The following is a 23,757-nucleotide window of genomic DNA, read 5'->3' as shown; positions in this document are numbered from 1 at the left end:
GTTCAATTGTATTCTTCATACTATAAAATAATATGAAATAATGCCACCAAATTCTAAGCAAATCTTGGCTGTTAAATGAGTGTAGCCCACAGCCATATCACATAGCCAGATCAGGACCTAACATAAGGACAACACTATTCTGTTCTTCTGAAAGGGACTACATTTTCTTCATATCATGTTTCTTTAGATCTGTCTAAAATAAATAATGGATTTATTGTGAGGGTGTAGGTTATATTACATGGATTTATTAGACATTTTAAAATGTAGACGTTCCAAAGCTCTGCATCAGTTGATTGTAAAGGCTATGTGTGGAAGTCAGGAGATTCTAAACGTGTTTATGTTAATTAACGGTCAATTACAAGTTATTTGCTTGACAATCACCGGCTGATGAAATTTCGTGACCGCCACAGCCCTAGTAAGGACACTGCGCCGAGGTTGGTAAGCTAAAGATATGGTTCATATTTTAAATCAAAGAAACACTGGGTAGAGGTTGGTAAAGGGTGAAATGGCTTCTCTCACATGGGGAGCAGATAATGTTTCAGCAAATTAGCCACACGCCAGGAGATCACACAGTGAGGTCAAAGATTAGGGTTGAAAGTATGGAGTCAGCAATGTTGCTTCAAACACGGCAGGAAAGGGAGGGTATACCTATACGATCCTTTTAAAATCAATGCTGGTTGTTGCTGAAAGGACTATGCGGAATAAATAAAATAAATACAAATGTATATGTCCAGAAATGTATATACACAGTAGGCCTACAGCTATTTGTTGAAATCTAAATTAAACACATACACAGTATATTACACTTTTCACAGACTGGAAAATCCAGACCAGTGGAGGTGCATAAATCCGCATTAGCTACATGCAGAGCCTTCGGAAAGTATTCACACCTCTTGACCTCTTCCAAATGTTGTTGTGTTACAGCATGAATTTAAAATGGATTACATTGATACAATACACAAAGTCACTACAGAGATACAGGCATCCTTCCTAACTCAGTTGCCGGAGAGGAAGGAAACCACTCAGGGATTTCACCATGAGGCCAATGGTGACTTTAAAACAGTTGCAGAGTTTAATGACTGTGATAGGAGAAAACTGAGGATGGATCAATACCGTTGTAGTTAAAGTACTCCACATAAATAACATAATTGGCCTATGGAGTGAAAAGAAGGAATCCTGTACAGAATATAACTATTCCAAAACCTGCATCCTGTTTGCAACAAGGCACTAAAGTAATACTGCAAAAAAAACGTGGCAAACAAATCAACTTTTTGTCTTGAATACAAAGCATTATGTTTGGGGCAAATCCAACACAACACATTACTGAGTACCACTCTCCAGATATTCAAGCGTAGTGGTGGCAACATCATGTTATGGGTATGCTTGTAATCCTTAAGGACTGGGGAGGTTGTCAGGATAAAAAGAAGTGGAATGGAGCTAAGCCGTGTCAAAACCCTAGAGGAACACAAGGCCAGATCTACACTGGAGTTGCTTACCAAGTAGACAGTGAATGTTCCGGAGTGGCCGAGTAACAGTTTTGTCTTAAATCTACTTGAAAATCTATGGCAAGATCTGAAAATGGTTGTCTAGCAATGATCAACAACCAATTACAATTTTGAAAAGAATAATGCGCAAATGTTGCACAGTCCAGGTTTGGAAAGATCTTAGAGACTTAACCAGAAAGACTCACAGCTGTAATCGCTGCCAACGGTGCTTCTACAAAGTATTGACTCAGCGGTGTAAATACTTATGTCACTATGGGGTATTGTGTGAGTAGATGGGTGAGAAACAATATCTATTTAATCACTTTTGAATTCAGGCTGTAACACAACAAAATATGGAATAGGTCAAGGGGTATGAATACTTTCTTAAGGTACCGTGAATACACAAAGTAATTCCGCAGTACCATTAAAAAAATACTTAAGTACTGTAGGCCTACACCTGTAAACCTGACAAATATAGCCGCCCCTCTGACTCCCTCAGATAATAATCATAAAACGGAGTGAAGCAATCTTTCCCTCTTCTCTGACATGAATAGGTTTCTTCACACTGTACAAGCACTTCGAATCAACCCAATAATCTCATTCACCAAACTCAGTTCACCTCTAAGGGACAGGTGGTCAATTGAAGTAATGCATCTGTGTTATTTGGCATGCCAGCATGATATATGTCAGAAACGTTTCACAGCTAAGATGATTTTACACAAGATTCTCTCTTAGCCCCCCATTTATTTGTCAAGCCTATGGTTTGGGAGGGGAACAGATAAAGATGGAGTGATTTTCTTTTTCTGGTAAAATCTTGTATACATTTGTATGATGCAGGCAAGACATTTGCAAGGAAGAGAATTGAATTACGAGACATTACAGGAGAGAGAATAAGCTAAGGAAAATGTTATTACTGAAGAGGTGAGATGAGAGAGAAGAGCAAGAACATACACTTTCTCTAGGGGATGTTGAAACATTAATAACACTTTAACTTCATTTGGTGGGTCTACGAGCAAAAAGCATCTTAGTACACTGTTTAGGAAAGAGGAGCGCAGAGCTAGCCGATCAACTGTAAGTGCATACAGAGAGAAGCAGGCTCTGTCCCAAATGGTACCCTACTCTCTGTGTTTTGCACTACTATTCCAGGGTCTTTTGACCAGGGCCTATCGAGCTCTGGTCGTGAGCAATGCACTATATATGGAAGAGGGTGCCATTTGGGAAGCACTTGCAGTGATTGGAAAGCCAGAGCATGTTCGATGCAGCAGGAAGAAAGTAGGTTCATACTCACTTATCAAATGCCAGAGGGTTAGGGTGTCAGGTGAAATTGACTTCTGATGTGTCAATGACTGTTACAATTAAGATCTATTTTCATCATTAGGAAGCTTTGGATCAATGAGCTGACAGCTGCAATGGTCTGATCCTTGATCTACAGTTCACTCATACTTACATTTATCCTTTAAAACCTATCCTCCTCCTAGAGAGAGATAGATTGAGTGAGTAAGTGACTGTGTGGCCAGGGGATGTGGCCTGCCCTGCCTGCCCACCATCCCATGGCTGACTTTGCTCTCTCTACCAGAAGAGGAATATGAGGATACGTGACTCTCTCTCTATCTCCCCCCCATAGGATTGATAGTAGGAGGATGAGTGCAGCCCATCTTGGATCACTTGACCCACCAGGCTGTTCGTTTGCTTAATTGGAGTTTTATTTGTGACAATCAATTCATTTCTATCTCTCCCACTGCCCTCTCATCTACCATTGATCTGCTGTCACTGAGAAGAGTCAAATTGACCTCCCCATCCTCTCTCTCTCGCTCTCACACACACACACACACACACACACACACACACACACACACACACACACACACACACACACACACACACACACACACACACACACACACACACACACACACACACGGCCTCCCGAGTGGCACAGTGGTCTAAGGCACTAGTTGTGCCACTAGAGATCCTGGTTCTGTCGCAACCGGCCGCGACCGGGAGACTCATGCACAATCGGCCCAGCGTCATCCAGTTTAGGGGAGGGTTTGGCCGGGCAGGGATGTCCTTGTCCCATCGCGCTCTAGCGACTCCTGTGGTGGGCCTGGCGCATGCATGCTGACACGGTCGCCAGGTGTACTGTGTTTCCTCTGACACATTGGTGTGGCTGGCTTCAGGGATAAGTGGGCTGAACTGAGGTGGCGCAAACTCACATTCAAAGTCAAACGCGCCTCATCAAAGGGAGTGAGACCCACTCTGACTCTTTGTCAGTCACTCAGTTAGAACAGAAACACAGAAAGGTAGAGAGACCCAAAAAAAGGATTGAGGCCAACGCTGCTAAATGTGTGAAATTAACCGACTTATTTGCTTAAAGTTCAGCTTCTGCTGGTCCAATGCTGTGTCTATGTCTCTGAGAAATGACAGATCAGATGCTTTGGTGCAGTCAAGGTAGGAAGAAAACAGACAAAGACACTTACGCACACTGACACAGATCATGTATGTAGCCTCATGTATGTAGCCTAATGCTGCCAGTTTGGGCTAATATTTTTGCAGTATATTGTATGAAATATACTGAACAAAAATATAAACGCAACATGTGAAGTGTTGGTCACATGTTCCATGAGGTGAAATAAAATATCCCATGAGGGTGCGAGCCTCCTGCTAGCCTGTGATTGATCTGTGTCAGCATGTGGTCCTGTGTGACGATAAATGTGGTAGTCAGAATGGATCACTATTTAATTAAATATCTTGATTTGTAGCTAAATTGAAAATAATTCACTGTGGGGATTGAACTTGATAAATAAACTCGTAATAAATTCAATTTAACGGCCAAAACGGCAATCTAAAATGTTTTTGTTTGGCCTTTCTTGCGATCGTAATTTACATAAGCTTTCTAGGGTAGGCCCAGGCTTTTGGCGCCGTTAGGTTGCTACGCAGTAGCCAACCAGCAGAGTTCGTGACATCAGGTTCTAGACCAGAGACTAGGGGCCGATTACATTACATAACCACCACCACTGAATGCTGAAAAGTCCAGCCTATATCCCGCTTATTTCGTACACTGAAAACCCATCACTTCTTGGCATGATATGATACCATGACTATGAGGTTTGAAATGATACCATGACTATGATGAGGCATTGAAATGATACCATGAATATGAGGTTAAAGGGAAGACTGTTATCTTAAATTTGAGGGTATTTTCATTCATATCAGGTGAACAGTTTAGACATTACAGTACCTTTAATACATAGTAATTTAAGGGGACCAAAAGTATTGGGACAAATTCACTTACGTGTATTAAAGTAGTATAAAGTATTTGGTCCCATATTCATTACCCGCAATGACTACATCAAGCTTCTGACTACACATTTGTTGGAAGCATTTTCTGTTTGTTTTGGTTGTGTTCAGATTATTTTGTGTCCAATAGAAATGAAGGGTATAGGTGTCACGAATATCACGAAGGTGGCTCCCCTTCCCGTTCGAGTGGCGCTTGGCCGTCGTCGTCGCCGGTCTACTAGCTGCCACCGATCCCTTTTTCCACTTTTCGTCTGGTTTCGTCTGGTTTCACCTGTTCCTTGTTGGGGTTTTTGGGTTGGGGTTATTTAAGTTCTATTAGCCCGCCTGTGGTTGTGTGGGCTTGTTTGCTGTTATGTCAAGAGGTGTTCCTGTTTATTGTTGGGATTTTCGCTGTCCCTATGTACCAGTTTGTACTTGGGTAGAGTGTTTTAAGCCTGTGTTCTGCGTCACCCGTTTGTGTGCTATTCCGTGACGGACATTAAAGCGGTTTGCTCTCTGCGCCTGACTCAACACCCATCACTCTTCGAGCGTTACAATAAGATGTGTTATCTCATTTTAGAGTCACTTTGTAAATAAGAATATAATATACTTAGAAATACTTCTACATTAATGTGTATGCTACCACGATTATGGATAATCCTGAGTGAATCGTGAATGATGATGAGTGAGAAAGTTACATATGCAGAATGGTCATCTATAAGGCATTTATTCAGTGATTTTCTTTTTTGTCTAATATATCTGTTTATTAATTCACAAATAGGAGTGTAACACTTTATTTTAAGGGTCATTAATAAACCAAAAATACATGTATTAATCATTACTAAAGTAGTTTTGCCGGCCTTAATCTAAAGTTAGTTCTATTTATTCTTTATAAATACTTTATAAAATGTTTTGAGTGACCATTGTAATTTCTGACAAAAAGATGGGCATGCCATTCCTGCAGTACTAGGTAAAAGAACAAGCACACAGCCCACCCTTTGCCTTGATGACAGCGTCGCACACTCTTGGCAGTCTCTCAACCAGCTTCACCTGGAATGATTTTCCAACCGTATTGAAGGAGTTCCCACATGCTTCTGCGGTCCAACTCATCCTAAACCATCTCAACTGGGTGGATGTCGAGTGATTGTGGGGTCCAGGTCATCTGATGCAGCACTCCATCACTCTCCTTCTGGGTCAAATAGCCCTTACAGAAGGTTTCCATCTGTACTTTGCTCCGTTCATCTTTCCCTCGATCCTGACTAGTCTTCCAGTCCCTGCCGTTGAAAAACATCCCCACAGCATGATGCTGCCACCACCATGCTTCACCGTAGGGATGGTGCCAGGTTTCATCCGGACGTGGCACTTGGCATTCAGGCCAAAAAGTTCAAGCTTGGTTTCATCAGACCAGATGTTTGTCATGGTCTGAGTGTCACCTCAGACCCTTCTCCCACGATTGCTCAATTTGTCTGGGCGGACAGCTCTAGGAAGAGTCTTGTTGGTGGTTCCAAACTTCTTCCATTTAAGAATAATGGAGGCCACTGTGTTCTTGGGGACCTTCAATGCTGCAGAAATGTTTTGGTACCTGTAGTATCCTTAGAGGCTTCTTAGATTGATGACTCATGACACGTAAGTACGGTTTAGTGTTTAATTGTAACTTAGAATAACATTCTCTAATGCACCTGTCTTAAGCTACCTGAAGCTTTCTTAAATCACGGTTATATAGGCAGACATAGGAAACGGCTACGGATAGCAGAAAGCAAACCACCATCTTGAGTCAATACTGTCATCTACTGGTAAACATAAATATACCAGGTTACTACATACCCCCCTTTAAAGCTAATAACCCAACTTAATTCCTTTCTGAGCTATTCTATTTTCATATTTACATCTGATCAAACGTCTCTCTCTAATAGAGCGTCTCAGTGTTGGTGTATTTTCACTTTCAAGTCTGGACTGATGAGTTCCAAGGTTGACCTTAACCTCCATGACATCAACATTTCTGCAATTGACAACCCTGTTGTTGCTTGAGGAGTAATCCTGTAGCTAAACAAGAATCTTGACAACTTGTTTCAATGCTGGGCCCTTGCATCTTCCTCATCCCCTCCTTCAAGGTCTGAACTGCCGTTCTGCTAATCCATTTGAAGATGGGTGAAAAGGGGCCGACGTTAAGTGCTGAATTCCATTTTGTTTCATGAAACATGTGAATTCAGTGCTTGTAAAACAAGTAGCATTGTCGCTAACCAACATTTGAGGCAATCCCATAACACTGAAGCTTTGTTTCAGCTTCTCAATCGTAGCTTACGATGTGGACATGTTCATGGGGTCAACATCCATCCACTTTGAATGAGAATCAATCAGCACAAAGAAAAATGTTCCTAGGAAAGGTCCAGCGTAGTCCACATGTAGTCGTGTCCATGGTTTTTATGGCAATTCCCATGGATGTAATGGCGTGGTGGGGGGGGGGGGTTAACTTCCTGTTACTCTGACAATCTGCACACCGGCTAACCTCATTTTCCACATCCTGGTCCATCTTTGGCCACCAGACATATGACCTTGCTAGGCCTTTCATTCTCGACATTCCTGGATGCGACTGATGCAACAACTTCTGTGGCATACCTCGCCCTTGTGGTGGAATAACTACTAGCCATACAGAACACATCCATCTTGAACACTCAAGGCCAAGCGGCGAGTGTAGTAAGGTATCATCTGAGGCTCTGTCACTCTAGGCCACATATGTCAGAGTCAAGGCCCGCGGGCCACATCCGGCCCGCGAGAAGGTTTTTTACGGCCCCTGGGATGATCTTGATTTATTATTAGAACCGGCCCGCAGACCGCAGCAAGCCGGCAGCCCGCAGATCTTTTACACGCACCAATACTACATTTCCCACAATGCAACGGTGACGCACCGAGCAGTAGGCTGCTTCATTTCAATATTTATTGGCACAGCAGTTGTCAGCATCACAGTAAAATTAACTTTCAGATACCCATCAAAAATGGCAAAACGGAAGGTGGACACTGAGAACCGGGGTTTCAAACAAGGTGGGAGTCGGAGTATTTGTTCACGGAGGTAGCTGGAAAACCTGTGTGTCTTCTGTGTGGAGAAAGTGTGGCGGTACTGAAAGAGTATAATCTGAGACGACATTATGAAACGAAACACGCGGACAAAAACAAGAATATGGACATGGAACAAAGGCTACAAAAGGCAGAGGAATTAAAACGAGGCCTCAAATCTCGACAGGCTCTGTTCAAAAAAGCCAAATCACAAGGCCAGGCTGCTGTCAAGGCCAGTTTTATTTTGGCAGAAGAGATCGCTAAATCAGCCCGGCCATTTACGGAGGGGGATTTCATCAAAAACTGCATGATTAAAGTTTGTGACGAAGTTTGCCCAGAAAAAAGGCAACTCTTTTTAAATGTGAGTCTGAGCAGAAACACCATTGCCGAGAGAGTAGACCAGTTGTCCATCAATCTAAAAGAGCAGCTTGTGAAAAAGGAAAAGATTTCATTGCATATTCCTTGGCTGTGGATGAGAGCACCGACATTTCTGACATTGCCCAGTTGTCAATTTTCATCCGCGGAGTGGACTCCAGCCTAAGCGTGACAGAGGAGTTTTTGGCTTTACGTCCTATGCATGGCACAACTACGGGGCATGATTTGTATGAAGAGGTGTCAAGATGTGTAAATGAGATGGAGCTGCCTTGGGAAAAACTTGTGGGTTTGACAACCGACGGAGCACCTGCGATGTGTGGACACAGGAGCGGACTGGTGGCGAAGATACGGGAAAAGATGCAAGAGGAAAACGCGACAGGTGAGCTGACAGCTTATCATTGTATCATACACCAGGAAGCGTTGTGCGGTAAAGCCTTGAAAATGGAGCATGTAATGAGCATCATCACGCGCACAGTTAACTTTATCAGAGCCAAAGGTTTGAATCACCGCCAGTTCAAGGCATTTCTGACGGAGTTAGAAACGGAGCATGGTGATTTGCCTTATCACACAGAGGTGCGATGGCTAAGCCAGGGAAAGGTGCTTCAAAGATGTTTCGAGCTTCGTGAGGAGATTTGTCTGTTCTTGGACAGCAAAGGGAAAGACACAACACAACTCCGAGACGAAATGTTTCTGTGTGAAATGGCTTTTCTGTGTGACATTACGAGTCATCTGAATGCAATGAACTTGCAGCTGCAGGGTCGGGATCGTGTCATCTCTGATATGTACAGTACAGTGAAGGCATTTAAAACCAAACTGACTCTGTGGGAGACGCAGATGCGGAAAGAAAATTTGAGCCACTTTCCCAGCTGCCAGACCATGAAAGAGAAGCTCTCTACCAGTGCGTTCCCGAGCGCACAGTTGGCTGATAAAATAGGTATGCTTGCCGCTGACTTTCGACGCCGATTTGCTGACTTTGAAGCACAAAAAGCAGGTTGGAACTGCTCGGTAACCCATTTGCTGTTGACGTGGAAAGCTCACCACCAAACCTCCAAATGGAGTTGATTGACCTCCAATGCAATGATGCACTGAGGGCAAAATATGCGGCAGTGGGTGCTGCGGAGTTCGCCCGTTTCCTCCCCGACACAATGCCCCAGCTGCGCATCCAGGCTGCTCAAACGTTGTCTATGTTTGGCAGCACATACCTGTGTGAACAACTGTTTTCTTTGATGAACTTGAACAAAACATCACACAGAAGTCGACTTACTGCTGAACACCTCCACTCAATTCTGAGGATTTCCTCAGCTCAGAGCCTTACCCCGAACATTGATGAACTTGTGGAAAAGATGGGACACCACCAAGTATCACCCTCAACCTCAAACAAGTGAACATTACTGTGCAATCACATATTTAGAGTTTTTACTCAGTTCAAGTTTAAAAGTTAAAGTTTAATATTTGTTTTCACTGCATGTTACTTCTCCTTAAACAAAGTGTTGTTTTTGATTAATAGATTTTTGCACTTTATTTTATTGTATTTCAATCCAATTATATTTTAAAAATATTTCAGTTGAGTGGATGATAGAAAATTGCTATTATTGTTTTTTTCTTTGAAGTAAATTTAGCCCACTTTTGCTAAAATAGAAAATATAGGCTACTGATGGTGCCCTGAATACCGGTTTCTTTCATTTAATGTTCATGTTATGGGGATTTTTATATAAATGAAATTTGTCTTTTGTGTCTGTTGAAAATTAAAGATTACTGACAGAGCCATAAGAAAATATTGCTTTATTTATCTGATCATATTGGAATATATTTGTTAGGTTTTCAGTAGGTTCAATTAGGTTCACTAGACTATATGCGTCATTTAAAATTTTTTCAATGAACATTCGAACAGTCCGGCCCTCGGCTTGTAGCTAAATTTTTTATTTGGCCCTCCGTCCATTTGACTTTGACACCCCTGCTCTAGGCCATCCTTTCAGGATAAATTCATGCACTTGTGATAATGTCACATCCTTTGAAGTTCATTGCCTGATTTGTGCGGTGCTCAACGGTACATCATCCAACTCATTGATCATCAAGACCTGGTCATTTTCTTCTTCCTGAATGATGATTTCTGGAACAGGCAGCCTACTCAGAGCATCTGTATTCCCATGGTATCTACCTGGTTTGTAAATTATTCTGTACTCGTAGGCCCTGAGCCACACAGCCCAATGTTGAACTCTTGGAGAGACCATTTGTGGTACTGGCTTTTGTTCATGGAACAGAGAGATCAGAGGCTTATGGTCAGTCACAATAGTGAATGTTCTCTCGTATAAGTACTTGTGGAATCTCTGTATTCCGAATATGACAGCCAATCCTTCCTTGTCCAGCTGAGAGTACTTTTTCTCCTCTGGCGACAACGTTCTTGACATGAACCCGATACGTTTCTCTGCACTATTCTCCATCCTGTGTGATAGCACCGGCCCCCACACCATACAATGAGGCATCACACGATAAGATGAGGTCGCTGTCTGCTGAGTAGTGTACGAGCACTTCTGCTGATTGCAGTAACACCTTTGACTTTGCAAAAGATTCTTCCTGTCTTTCTGACCATTTCCAGGCCACATCCTTCCTTAACAGTTGATGCAGAGGAGCGAAGAGGGTAGGGAGGTTAGGGAGGAAGCGATTATAATACTTCAGTAAGCCTAGATAGGCTTTCAATTCTGTAACGTTTGTCGGAGCTGAAGCTTCCACAACAGCCCTCACTTTAGCTTTGACAGTGTGTAACCCCTTGGCATCCACCTTGTGACCCAGGTACTGCACTTCATCAGCTAACAGTGTACACTTGTTCCTCTTCAGCCAGAGACCGGCCTCCTCTATCCTCCTCAAAACTTCACCCAAGTTTCTGAGATGTCCCTCCTTCGTGACAAGAATGTTGTTGACGTAAACCGCTACTTGGGTATCCCCTGCAGAACTCCATCCATGGTTCTTTGGAAGATAGCTGGTGCAGAAGACAGCATTTGTAGGTAAACATCCCTCTGTGGGTGTTTATGGTCAGGTACTTCTGTGAAGCTTTATCATTAGCACTTGCTGATATGCGTCACTCATGTCCAGTTTTGTGAACTGTTGCCCTCCGGTTAACGTTGAAAGCAAATCCTACACTTTGGGTATGGGGTACTGCTCCAGAGAGGAAACTCTATTTACAGTCAGTTTATAGTCACCGAATAATCTGACTGAACCATCTGGTTAGAGTATGGGAACAACTGGTGCTGCCCACTCAGAGAACTTGACAGGTATAATTATATCCTCTGCTAAGAGTCGGCCAATTTCCACATCCACTTTAGGCTTCATGGCACATGGAACTGATCAAGGCATATAGAATCTGGGAGTAGCATCAGTAGCAACATCAATGGTAGCTTGGACCCCTTTTAATGTCCCTAGCTCTTCTTTAAACACACACTCATGCTTTGAAAGCTCCTGCTGCAGTGTCAATGTCTCTGTGGTGACATGTTTGATTTAATTTGATTTCCTCCAACCACCCTCTCCCTAGTAAGCTAGGGCCATTACCTTCCACTACTAAGAGAGGCAGACTTTTATTTTGTCCTTGATATTCCACTGCAATGCAGTGCCTTAGACCACTGCGCCACCCGGGAGGCCCAGAATCTGAATAGTTATGTTAATAAGTTATTTCTGGGTTTTTTTTAATACATTTGCAAAAATGTCTAAAAGCCTGTCTTCACTTTGTCATTATGGGGTTTTGTGCATCGATTGATGAGGAAATGTTTTCACTTAATCAATTTTAGAATAAGGCTGTAATGTAACAAAATGTCAAAAGGGGAGGGGTCTGAATACTTTCTGAATGCACTGTATTTTATAATAATATTTTTGTTATCAAATGTGTATTAATCTTAAAAAAATATATAAATTGTCTTTCACTTTCACAATACATTGTATTTTTTAAATGTTAAAATTTGATTGAACTTTTATTTTATCAGGGAGTCTTACTGAGACCAAGGTCTCTTACAGATGAGCCCTGAATTACATATATTACAGAAAATACACACATCAAAATGCAAGTAGCAACACTAACCCTTCCTTTGTCCCCCATACATACAACATCTGTAAGGTCCCTAAGTCAAGTATTGCATTTCAAACACAGATTCAACTACAAAGACCAGGGATCTGGGTAACAATAACAATTCTTAAAGTTGGGTAACAATAACAAATCAAAAACATAACCTGGCGTACACCTGGAAAAATGTTTAGAGCAAATCAAAGCCAAATATACATTGGAGTTGCTTACCAAGAAGACAGTGAATGTTCCTGAGTGGTCAAGATACAGTTTTAGCTATGCATGAAAATCTATGGCAAGACTTGAAAATTGACAGAGCTTGTAGAATTATAAAAAGAATAATGGACTAATATTGCACAATCCAGGAGTGTAAAGCTCTTACCCAAGAAGGGGTATGAAGACTTTTGCAAGGTTCGTGTGAATAATAATAACTAGCTTACTAACATTTACAAATGTGGGAGTAATTATTAATAAATGGTGAGCGAACGGTTTGTAAATGCCTTATAAATGGTTTATTAAAATGGACCCTTAAAATACCGTTTTACCCTATGATGTTGCTGCGCACAGCACTGGCAACGTTGTCCCTTGGCCTTCTGGTACCAGTGCTGTGGAAAAGGATGCTAGCAGAGACAGCTCAGGGGTGAGTGCAGTGGAGGTTGGAGTAAAACAGAGAGACACAGATGTACTACTAGTCCCTAATTTGTTGGCTCTATATGTTATAGCAATTAACACTTAGGAGTGACAGACAGACACAGTGACAGACAGTCAGACAGACAGTCAGACAGACAGTGTCAACAGAGGAGCACAAGGAGAAGCATAGACAGACCGACAGAGAGTGACAGCAGTGAAGACGCAGAGACAGGTTGCACAACAGGGAGGCAGCAGGGGCACAGTTCTGGTGTTGAGTTGTATCTCAAGTGGTGCTTTTACATGTTGTATTTGTCTTAATCAGGAGCTGGTGGAAAATAACTGGTTAAAAAAGGAGTAGGACTATGTTGTCCAAGTCTGCCCCTGCACACACACACTACACTTTCATTTAAAAAAAAGTGCTAAGTAGAACCGTGTAGAGTTCTTCGGTTTTTCCCAACAGGGGAACCCTTTTTGGTGCTAGGACGAACCCTTTGCAGAGGGTTGTACTTACAATCCTCTATGTATGGTTCTTCATAAAAATCCTGTATATGGATTTACCTAGAACCCTATACGAACGGTTCCTCCGAACGAATCCTTTTATCTTTGAAAGTTTCTTCCTAGAGCCTTATTAGCCTTTAAAATTAAACTCTTTATGACAATTATATACAGTATATCACAAGGCTTTACTTTGATAGCCTAGTTTTACCCTAACACAGAGGTGGTAGAAAACTCCTTTGTTACAGGTCACATCAGGCCTGCAAGTACTATTATACTAGCATGCAAAGTGATGTATAATTCCTATTGGGATTCAGCCAGAGTTATGATATCCAACAGTTGGAATATTTATCCACGCACAACCAGTATTCAGAATGACTGCCAGGGTTAGGAGCATTGGTAAAGGAGACTACCTAAACCCCTAAAACTAATCTGTGGACCTCAGAGCCAGTTCCACTGCATTTTTCAATGTTCCCCTCTAATCAGGGACTGATTCATACCTGGGACACCAGGACCACGTAGGGTAAGAATTGAGTACTCCTGATCTAAACCATATGAACTGTAACAGGTGCAATAAATACAATTTTAACGTTGGATTAGTTTAGAAACATGTCATCTTAAGTCTTATGTAATAAGACTTAAGAAGAACTATTGGATATAAGAGCAACTTACCAACACTACAAGGGGCAGACGGAGCGGTCTTCTGGTCAGGCTTCGTAAATGGGCACATCGCTCACCGCTCCCGAGTATACTACTCGCCAATATCCAGTCACTCGACAACAAGGTATACGAAATTCGAGCAAGGGTTGCCTTCCAGAGAGACATCAGAGATTGTAACATTCTCTGTTTCACGGAAACATGGCTCTCTCAGGATATGTTTTCGGAATCGGTTCAGCCACCGGGCTTCTCCATGCATCGCGCCGACAGAGATAAACACCTCTCTGGGAAGAGTAAGGTGGCGCGATCATAACAACATGCAGGAACTCAAGTCCTTCTGTTCACCCCACCTAGAGTTTCTTACAATCAAATGTCGGCCATTCTACCTACCAAGAGAATTCTCGTCAGTTAAAGTTGCAGCTGTGGACATCACCGCCTCAAGTGAACACCAAGAGGGCCCTCAAGGAACTTCCCTGAACTCTATGTAAACTGGAAACTATATATCCGGAGGCTGAATTTATTGTAGCTGGAGAATTTAACAAAGCAAATTTGAGAACAATGCTACCTCAAATTTATCAGTGTCACGCCCTGACCTTAGAGAGCCATTTTATTTCTCTATTTGGTTAGGTCAGGGTGTGATGTGGGGTGGGCATTCTATGTTTTGTATTTCTGTGTGTTTGGCCGAGTGTGGTTCCCAATCAGAGGCAGCTGTCTATCGTTGTCTCTGATTAGGAATCATACTTAGGCAGCCTGTTTTGCCACCTTAGTTGTGGGTAGTTGTCTGTGTTTAGTGGCCTGTATAGCCCTAGTCCGCTTCACAGTCGTATTTCTTGGCGACATTTATAACATTAAAGAAGAATGTACGCTCATCACGCTGCACCTTGGTCCGGTCATTTCCCTGACGACGTTCGTGACAATCAGCATATTGATTGCACGACACGTAGGGCTAATACTCTTGACCACCGTTACTCTAACTTCTGTGATGCATACAAAGCCCCCCCCCCTTCAGCAAATCCGACCACGACGCCATCTTGTTCATCCCGGCTTATAGGCAAAAACTCAAACAGGATGTACCAGTGACGAGAACCATTTCAACACTGGTCTGACCAATCGGAAGCCACGCTCCAAGATTGTTTTGATCACGCAGACTGGAATATGTTCCGATCAGCCTCAGAGGACAATATTGACCTATACGCTGACTCAGTGGTTGTGTTTATAAATAAGTGCATTGGAGACGTCGTACCCACTGTGACCATTAAACCTACCCTAACCAGAAACCGTGGATGGATGGCGGCATTCGCGTAAAACTGAAAGCACAATCCATCGCATTTAACCATGGAAAGAGGTCTGGAGATGTGGCTGAATATAAACACTGCAGTTATTCCCTCCGCAAGGCAATCAAACAAGTGTAATGCCGGTACAGGGACAAGGTGGAGTCTCAATTCAACGGCTCAGACACGAGACGTATGTGGAAGGGTCTACAAGAAATCAAAGACTACAAAAACAGCCACGTCACGGATACCAACGTCACGCTTCCAGACAAAGTAAACACCGCCTTTGCCGCTTTGAGGATAATACAGTGCCACCGTCTCGGCTCGCTAACAAAGTCTGTGGCCCTCCCTCTCCTTCTCAGTGGCTGACGTGAGTAAAACATTTAAACATGTTAACCCTCGCAGGCTGCTGGCCCAGACGGCATCCCTAGCCGTGTCCTCAGAGCATGCACAGACCAGCTGGCTAGTGTGTTTACAGACATATTTAATCGCTCCATATCCGAGTCTATCGTCCCCACATGCTTCAAGATGGCTACCATTGTTCCTGTACCCAAAAAGGCAAAGATAACTGAACTGAATGACTACCGCCCAGGAGCACACACTCCTGTCATCATGAAGTGCTTTGAGAGGCAAGTCAAGGATCATGTCACCACCACCTTACCGGCCACCCTAGACACTCTTCAGTTTTCATACCACCCCAACAGGTCCACAGATGACACAACCTCCATAACACTGCACACTTCACTATCCCATCTGGACAAAAATAATACCTATGTAAGAATGCTGTTCATTGACTACAGCTCAGCATTCAACACCATAGTACCTTCCAAGCTCATCATCAAGTTGGAGGCCCTGGGTCTCCACCCCTCCCCTGTGCAATTGGGTCCTGGACTTTCTGGTGGGCCACCCCCAGGTGGTGACGGTAGGAAACAACATCTACTGCACCTTGCCTATGCTGCTCGGCCATCGCTCATCCATATATTTATATATACATATTTTCATTCACCCCTTTAGATTTGTGTGCATTAGGTATTTGGTGAGAAATTGTTAGATTACTTGTTAGATTTGCGTGTAGTAGGTAGTTGTTGGGAATTGTTAGATATTACTTGTTGGATATTACTGCACTGTTGGAACTAGAAGCACAAGCATTTCACTACACTCACATTAACATCTGCTAACCATTTGTATGTGACTGATTTGATTTTGTATGTTATTTATCATGAGGTAGCATAAGATTAATAAATACATAAATGGAAAAAACAAAGACAATCAATAAAAATCTGCAAAAGTTTTACTCTCTCACTGGCTAATTTACTGTGTTCAGATTCAGAAGGCTTCTATGTAGAACCTTCTTGCCTTCCGAAGAATCCTCAAATATTTTTTTCCCCACAAAAAAACGGTTCTTAGGATGTTTAAGGTTCTAGGTAGAATCCTTTGCCTTACAAAGAACCCTCATCTTCCAAAAAGGGTTCTTCAGATGAAGACGGTTCTTGGTAGAACCCGTATCCTCCACAAAGAACCCTTTTGGAACATTTCCCCCCCCCCCTAAGAATCTACCACCACCACACCGACCACCCCACATGCACTAGAGATGAGCAATGGGCCGGCTGGAGTTTGGATTTTTTACTTTTTGAGTACTCCACGTATTACTCTTCTCGTGTTCGTTTGAGCGAGCATACTTTTACATTTGGTAGCCATACCTCAACATTTCTGCCTTTTCCTCGCTCTACTGTTTGATTTCCTTGTCAAGCAAAACAGAACACTTTAAAAAAAAAAAAAACCTATGTCTGAAATTCACAATGAATTTGTAAATAGCAGGCTACTGTTTTTCATTTGTTCTTCATTCTAGTGATGAAAAGTACACGGTGTGTTTCACATCAACCAACCATTCAAATCAAGACATCTATCTGGCAAGTAAGGTTTGATCTTGTAAGAGAGAATCCAACAAACTACACCTGCACATGCTGTATTTCATATAATCGTATGTTACACTACACTACATTACATTTGAGCTACAAACGTAGCTATAAACAAGAGTAGTAAGAAGTATCTAAAATGATTCTCACAAATTGAAATGCCATAGTTCTGTCAGTCTTGATTAGTGTAATAGTACAGGTTGCTAGCTTACTGGATATATGATATGAGATAAAAAACAATCTTATTACCATGGAAATGAACTTGAATGGAGTAGAATATGAGACTGAAGTTACAGCACTATATGGGTCACACACAGGATGACAGATACTGTTTTCATTCAAATGAATAAAAAAGGCTTTCAGAAATGTAGAATTATATTGTTTTCACTCCATAGATAGCTGATGGTGGGGCTTCAGTGTACTGCCAAGTCACAGAGTCTGCATCCCAAATGGCAAACTATACCCTTAGGGGGGAAAAAGAGGTGCTATCTAGAACCTAAAAGGGTTATTCGACTGTCCCCATAAGAGAACCCTTTGAAGAACACCTTTAGTTCCAGTTTAGAAGCCTACATGAAACTCAAAAAGGTCCTACCTGGAACAAAAAGTGTTCTCCTATTTTTGTGCGTATTCCCATGGGTCTCTGGTCAAAAGTAGTGCACAATAAAGGGAATGGGATGGAATTTGGGATGCATGCTACAGATACAGGGCAAGGACGTATCCATCCATTCTATTTTGACAATGATCTCATAACAAAATAATACACTTTTTTTTTCATTCGCTAGAGAAGAAGGGAGAGCTGGAAATGACATTTAATTACAGAGAGCAAAATAAAGCCCCAAGGAAAAGAGATAAACCAGTTGGGAAAAAATAGAAGAAGAAAAAAAGAAAAGGCAGTAAACGCGATTTGGCAGTCTAGTGGTGTTGCTGGATTATCATGAAAATGAAAGCGACTGAGTCAGGGAGTATCAGTCAGCAGGGAAATGGAGCCGTGGCAGATAACACATAACCATAGTAAGGGGGGACGGGGGACAGAGAGAACGAATGAGAGGAGTGTGGGGAATGAGAGAGAGAGAGAGAGTGGGAGAGAGAGAAATAGATGGAAGAGAGGGAGAGAAGAGGGAGAGGCAGAGAGGAGTGTAAGGAAGAAAGAGTAGAAAGGGAGAGTGAGAGGTCTAATAAGACATACAAGAGAATATCAAGGGAGATTGCAAGAAAGAAAAGAGAAAGACAGGCCAAATAAAAACAATATATGACACAAAGAGAGATTATGAGAGCATAATAACAGAGAAATGAGGATCTCTTCACCCAATAATGAATAATCTTACTGTAGCTTCTACAGCAGTAATATCTCAAATGCAATTTTAAGGTAGTTCTGGGACTGTGATTTTGGCTGGAGGACTGATAGGCGTAGTTAACAATAATTTATCTGTAAATCATGATAGAATCATTTTTAAAACAGCTGCTTGATCATTAGGTATAATGGCTGGTTGATTTGAAACACACCGTGTACTTTTCATCACTAGAATGAGGAACAAATGAAAAACAGTAGCCTGCTATTTACATATTTTATTGTTGCTTGCATCTGTATAGACGAGCCGGAATGTTCGTTTATGGCTTTCCTTGCCTGCCTTCACACAGTTCACACAGTTATGTACTGTATAAACATGAATTTGAAACAAATAATAAATGTACTCATGTAAATGAATGAATTAATGAATGAGAACAATAAAGCATGCCTGTACAGTAAGATTGAAACCTTCCATTCCATTGCTACTATTCTCTTAGTAGACTGGTTTTACTGTAATATGCAGCATGTGTTGCATAATACAATATGAGTGTTGCACTGAGGCTTCAAAAAGAGAGGAAAATAAATCATGACCCAGGGTACGAGTATGAGCTATAAAATATTCAAAATAGTTTATGGATAGACAGATGATGTCAATAACTGAGCTCGGTAAAGTAAAAAAGTATGGTTTGTTAGTATAACAATTCCTTCAAAATGAATGAATACATGGTATTGGCTTGCATCCCAAATGGCACCCTATTCCCTATAGTGCACTACTTTTTTACCAGGGCCCATAGGGGAATAGGGTGCCATTTAGTACATAGTCATTTGGGATGCAAGTCTTCTCTTCCTTACAAAGCCAACGGGATTCAAGACACACACACTTAACTCAGAGAGAGAAGACAAAGCTATAACTCCTGTACTGTATTTCTTGTGGCTGACTTGGCCTGTGTTGTGTTTTGGCAGTGAGTCAGGAGATAGATATACAGTGTAGACTAAAGGTCTCTCTCTCTAATAGGGCTGGAGGGTTGGAGGGTTAGTAGACAATTTCCTAGAGCTCTCCTCCTCTTTATACCTTTTTACCTACAGTTATCCACTCTCTCCTAATCTTCTAACTGGAGGCACTGGGGTTAAGCACTATCCCACTAGGCTTTGTAAAGTCCTATGTATTAGGAATGGAGCAAGTGGTAGAGGTTAATGGTTCACTGTCTCAGGCAAAACCAATGAGTTGTGGCGTTCCGCAGGGGAGCGTGCTTGGGCCTCTGCTGTTTTTATTGTATATTAACGATTTGAAAAATGATTGTTCTTGCCGTCTTTTTCTTTATGCAGATGACTCTACACTTCTGGTGTCTCACAAAAGTAAAACTATGTTGGAGAGCATACTTAGCACAGAGCTTACTAACATTAGCAAATGGCTAGGAGATAATAAGCTATCTCTGCACTTAGAGAAAACTGAAGCAATTATTTTTGGATCCAGACCTAAATTGTGTAGGTTGCATGAAATCAGAGTGGAGTTAGGGGGTGAGGTGCAGACTTCTAAAACCCCTGTTAGCTACTTGGGATTTATCCTTGATGGAAGCTTGGGAGGTGTGAGCATGGCCAATAAGGTGCTAGGGAAGGTTAATGCCAAGACTAAGTTTTTGGCTAGAAACTCCAAGCTGCTTAATAAGTACTCCATGAAAGTGCTTGCTACTGCCCACATTCAATGCAATTTTGACTGTGCTAGCACATCCTAGTTTGGGGGCGTATCTAAATTTATGAAGGGGAAGCTCCAGATAGCCCAGAATAAGCTGATCAGGGTAGTATTGAAGGTGGGTCCACGTACTCACATAGGCAGGAGCTGCTTTCAGGAACTCAACTGGCTGCCTGTTGAGGCTAGGGTGTCCCAGATTAGACTAGGTTTGGTTTACAGGAGTATTTATGGTCCTGCGCCCAGATATCTAAGTGATTACATTCCTTGTGATAGGGATGCACACAATCACAGCACCAGAGCAGGTGTTGCTGATGTGTGCTTATACAGGTTCAGGAGTAATGCTGGGAAAGGTACTTTTTTGTATATGGGAGCCTCAGAATGGAATGAGTTGCCTCTGCCTATAAAAACAACGTCCTCTCTGGGCAGCTTTAAAAATAAAGTAAAAATATGTTTGAAGTCTTCTGTGCCCATATGAATAACCCCTATGATGTAACTGGAATGACGATATAGATGTTCTTCTTCTCTGTTTTTGTTTTATTATTTCACTGCCATACTGTGTTCGATCTTGTCTAGCCATCTTGTCTCAGGAGGACCACAATGGGAAAAAGTCCCAAACTTTATTGTGTGTTATCCTCCATGATTTTATTAATGTGCATGTATGGCTTTTTCAAGTTTATGTGTGCTTGTTTTTTTTTAAATGGTTGAATTAATAAACTAAACTAAAACAAGCTTTATACCTTCACAGAACAGCGCAGACTGACTCTAACCAGAATAGAAAGAGGAGTGGGAGGCCCCGGTGCACAACTGAGCAAGAGGACAAGTACATTAGAGTGTCTAGTTTGAGAAACAGACACCTCACATATCCTCAACTGGCAGCTTCATTAAATAGTACCCACAAAACACCAGTCTCAACGTCAACAGAGAAGAGGCCACTCCGGGATGCTGGCTTTCTAGGCAGAGTTCCTCTGTCCAGTGCCTGTGTTCTTTTGACCATCTTAATCTTTTCTCTGCCTAGAAGGCCAGCATTCCGGAGTCACCTCTTCACTGTTGACGTTGAGACTGGTGTTTTGCGTGTACTATTTAATGAAGCTGCGCCACTCGGGAGGCCCCTACAAGGACATTTCTAAGTGACCCCAAACTATTGAACGGTAGTGTATACTATACTGTAGTAATTACAGTAGTGTTTTTGTGGACTGTATTATGATGTAGTATCTCCATAATCAATTGGAAAATCTCTGCCCCGTGCAAAATGCAACATTTTCTCTCGTCCAACAAGAGGGGTGTGAAAAGTTTGGGGTCGCACGGTTTGTAAGGTGGGGGTTTGTTATTACACCGATAAATTACATTATCCATCCGGACCTTTACCACCTAAGAAATGTGTGTGACCGTACCTTCTCAAATAGTATTTGAGTACCCCTGCAGTGGTATTTACTGTAGTGTTTTTGTAGATTGTAGTATGGTACACTGTAGTAGTTACTGTTGTGATTTTGGGGACATTACTGTAGTATTTGTTAAAGTGTTTTTGTTTTATTAACTTCAACAAAAAAGTGGGGGGCTTTCTCCTTTAGGAAACCTACTGGAGAAATACTAAAAGAGCAAATGTCCCATATCCTGTAGGCAGGTCGGACTTGGTTCTGAACAGAGAGTTCAGAGCTCCTGCTTTTTTTTTATAACCATAGGGAACACACTAAATGGTCTATACTTGGCATGTCGCTTTCTAACTTACAGGTGGCACAAATTGGGATACAGGGGAGGGGAATGGGCATGGTATTTGCAAATTAAATACTGTAGTATTTACAATAGTTTTAAAAAATTGTGTTTTAGCGGACGGTAGTGCTTTTTCTGACATTACTTTGGTATTTACTAGTGTTTTTTGTGTGGATAATACTTTAGTATTTACTATAGTATTCTACAGTATACTACACAATTCTGTACCCATGATCAAGGGATACTACAATGTGCAGTATACTACAGTTTACTACAGCATCCTATAGTAAGTACTCCATAGTCAAATAGTTAGTATTTTTTTTATTACCTCATCAATCAACACAGTAACTCTTCCATCTAGAGATACGGTTTTGGGGGAATTCAGCATTTCTGTGTGTGTGTGTGTGTGTGTGTGTGTGTGTGTGTGTGTGTGTGTGTGTGTGTGTGTGTGTGTGTGTGTGTGTGTGCTCAAGGTTTCAGCATTCCTTCCAACATAATTATAACTCTAACAGAGAGACAGGTGATGATGATGCTAGAATGCTTTCTTCTACAGTGTGAGTGTGACTAATGCATGCTTGATGTGGAAGAGCCAAAGCCATCGGAACCTTTCTTTCTTTCTTTCTTTCTTTCTTTCTTTCTTTCTTTCTTTCTTTCTTTCTTTCTTTCTTTCTTTCTTTCTTTCTTTCTTTCTTTCTTTCTTTCTTTCTTTCTTTCTTTCTTTCTGGAGTAACTTCAGTGACTGATAGATCACCGAGAAGTAAGCAATCTTCTATCTATCTCTCAGATCGGCATGCCCTGCTCGGGTGGCGGTTGGGCGGGTGGACTACGATGTTGTCACTGATTCCGCTCCACCCTGATCAATCACACTGTTTTCAGAGTAGAGATAGGGGAAGAGAGGGAGGAGGAGAAGCAAAGGTAGAGCAAGGGAGGTAGAGAGAGAGAGAGAGAGGCACAGAGCGAGAGAAAGAGAGAGAGGTAGAGAGAGGCAGAGAGAGGGAGGTAGTGAGAGGTGGGTGGGGGGACATCTCTTTTGCATGCCGGATGGCAGGCAATGCATCAAAAGATGACAGCTTTCCCATTCTTCTTTAAATAAGAGTAGCAAGACTCCTGGCTGTGCTTTAAGTTTAATCATTCATCTAAATAAGTTGCACAGAGAAACTCTCGGAGTTGGAGGCTAGAAGCCGGGCGCTAGGCGGAGGGGGGGAGAGCTAGGCAGCCTCCCAGGGGGCGAAAAAGGCAAAGCGGAATAAGAACCGACGTCGCGCTGCTGAATTTCTCATTTGTAAATGTGTAAACATATATTTGACTCAGATTGCCGACGCCAAACCGTGCCCCCTTTGCAGATTTATGTATTGGTTGAGTTCATGGCAGTTAAAGGAGGAGAGCGAGAGACAGAGAAAGAGAGATATAGTGAGAGAAAGAGAGGCAGATAGGAGAGAGGGAGCGTATGGTGGCAGAATGAGAGACGGGAATGTATATGTATGTATATGCCATTTAGCAGACGCTTTTATCCAAAGCGACTTACAGTCATGTGTGCATACATTCTATGTATGGGTGGTCCCGGGGATCGAACCCACTACCCTGGCGTTACAAGCGCCATGCTCTACCAACTGAGCTACAGAAGGACCACGAATCGTTGACGCGTCGTTGCGTTGAGGCGCTAAGTGACAGTGATTGATGCTCTCTGTGTTCTCAACTTATCAAGCAGTATAAGCAATGACGCTGCCACTCCATAAGAGATAAATAGCAGAAATATACTGTATATCAGCGATGAATAAAGAATAAAATAAACACCAGGGATGGGGGTAAAACGGAGAGACCTATCTACATAATGAATAGAAAAATAGGGGAATGGGGGAGAGGGAGAGG

General features: G+C 42.2%; 1 protein-coding gene and 1 non-coding gene across 2 annotated transcripts in view; both read right to left on the bottom strand.

Annotated features, from left to right (window-relative positions):
• Positions 1 to 23,757, bottom strand: part of LOC118399909 (neurexophilin-2-like) — a 95,679-nt gene that overhangs the window by 11,649 nt on the left and 60,273 nt on the right. The window lies entirely within an intron of this gene.
• On the bottom strand, positions 21,732 to 21,785 carry LOC118400639 (U7 small nuclear RNA). Its single transcript, XR_004829056.1, has one exon. It is a non-coding gene; the product is annotated as a U7 small nuclear RNA (small nuclear RNA).

Source organism: Oncorhynchus keta, chromosome 21 (assembly GCF_023373465.1).
Source record: "Oncorhynchus keta strain PuntledgeMale-10-30-2019 chromosome 21, Oket_V2, whole genome shotgun sequence".
Classification (NCBI taxonomy): domain Eukaryota; kingdom Metazoa; phylum Chordata; class Actinopteri; order Salmoniformes; family Salmonidae; genus Oncorhynchus; species Oncorhynchus keta.
Note: the sequence above shows the minus strand (reverse complement) of the source record. Positions and strands in the feature narration are given on the sequence as shown.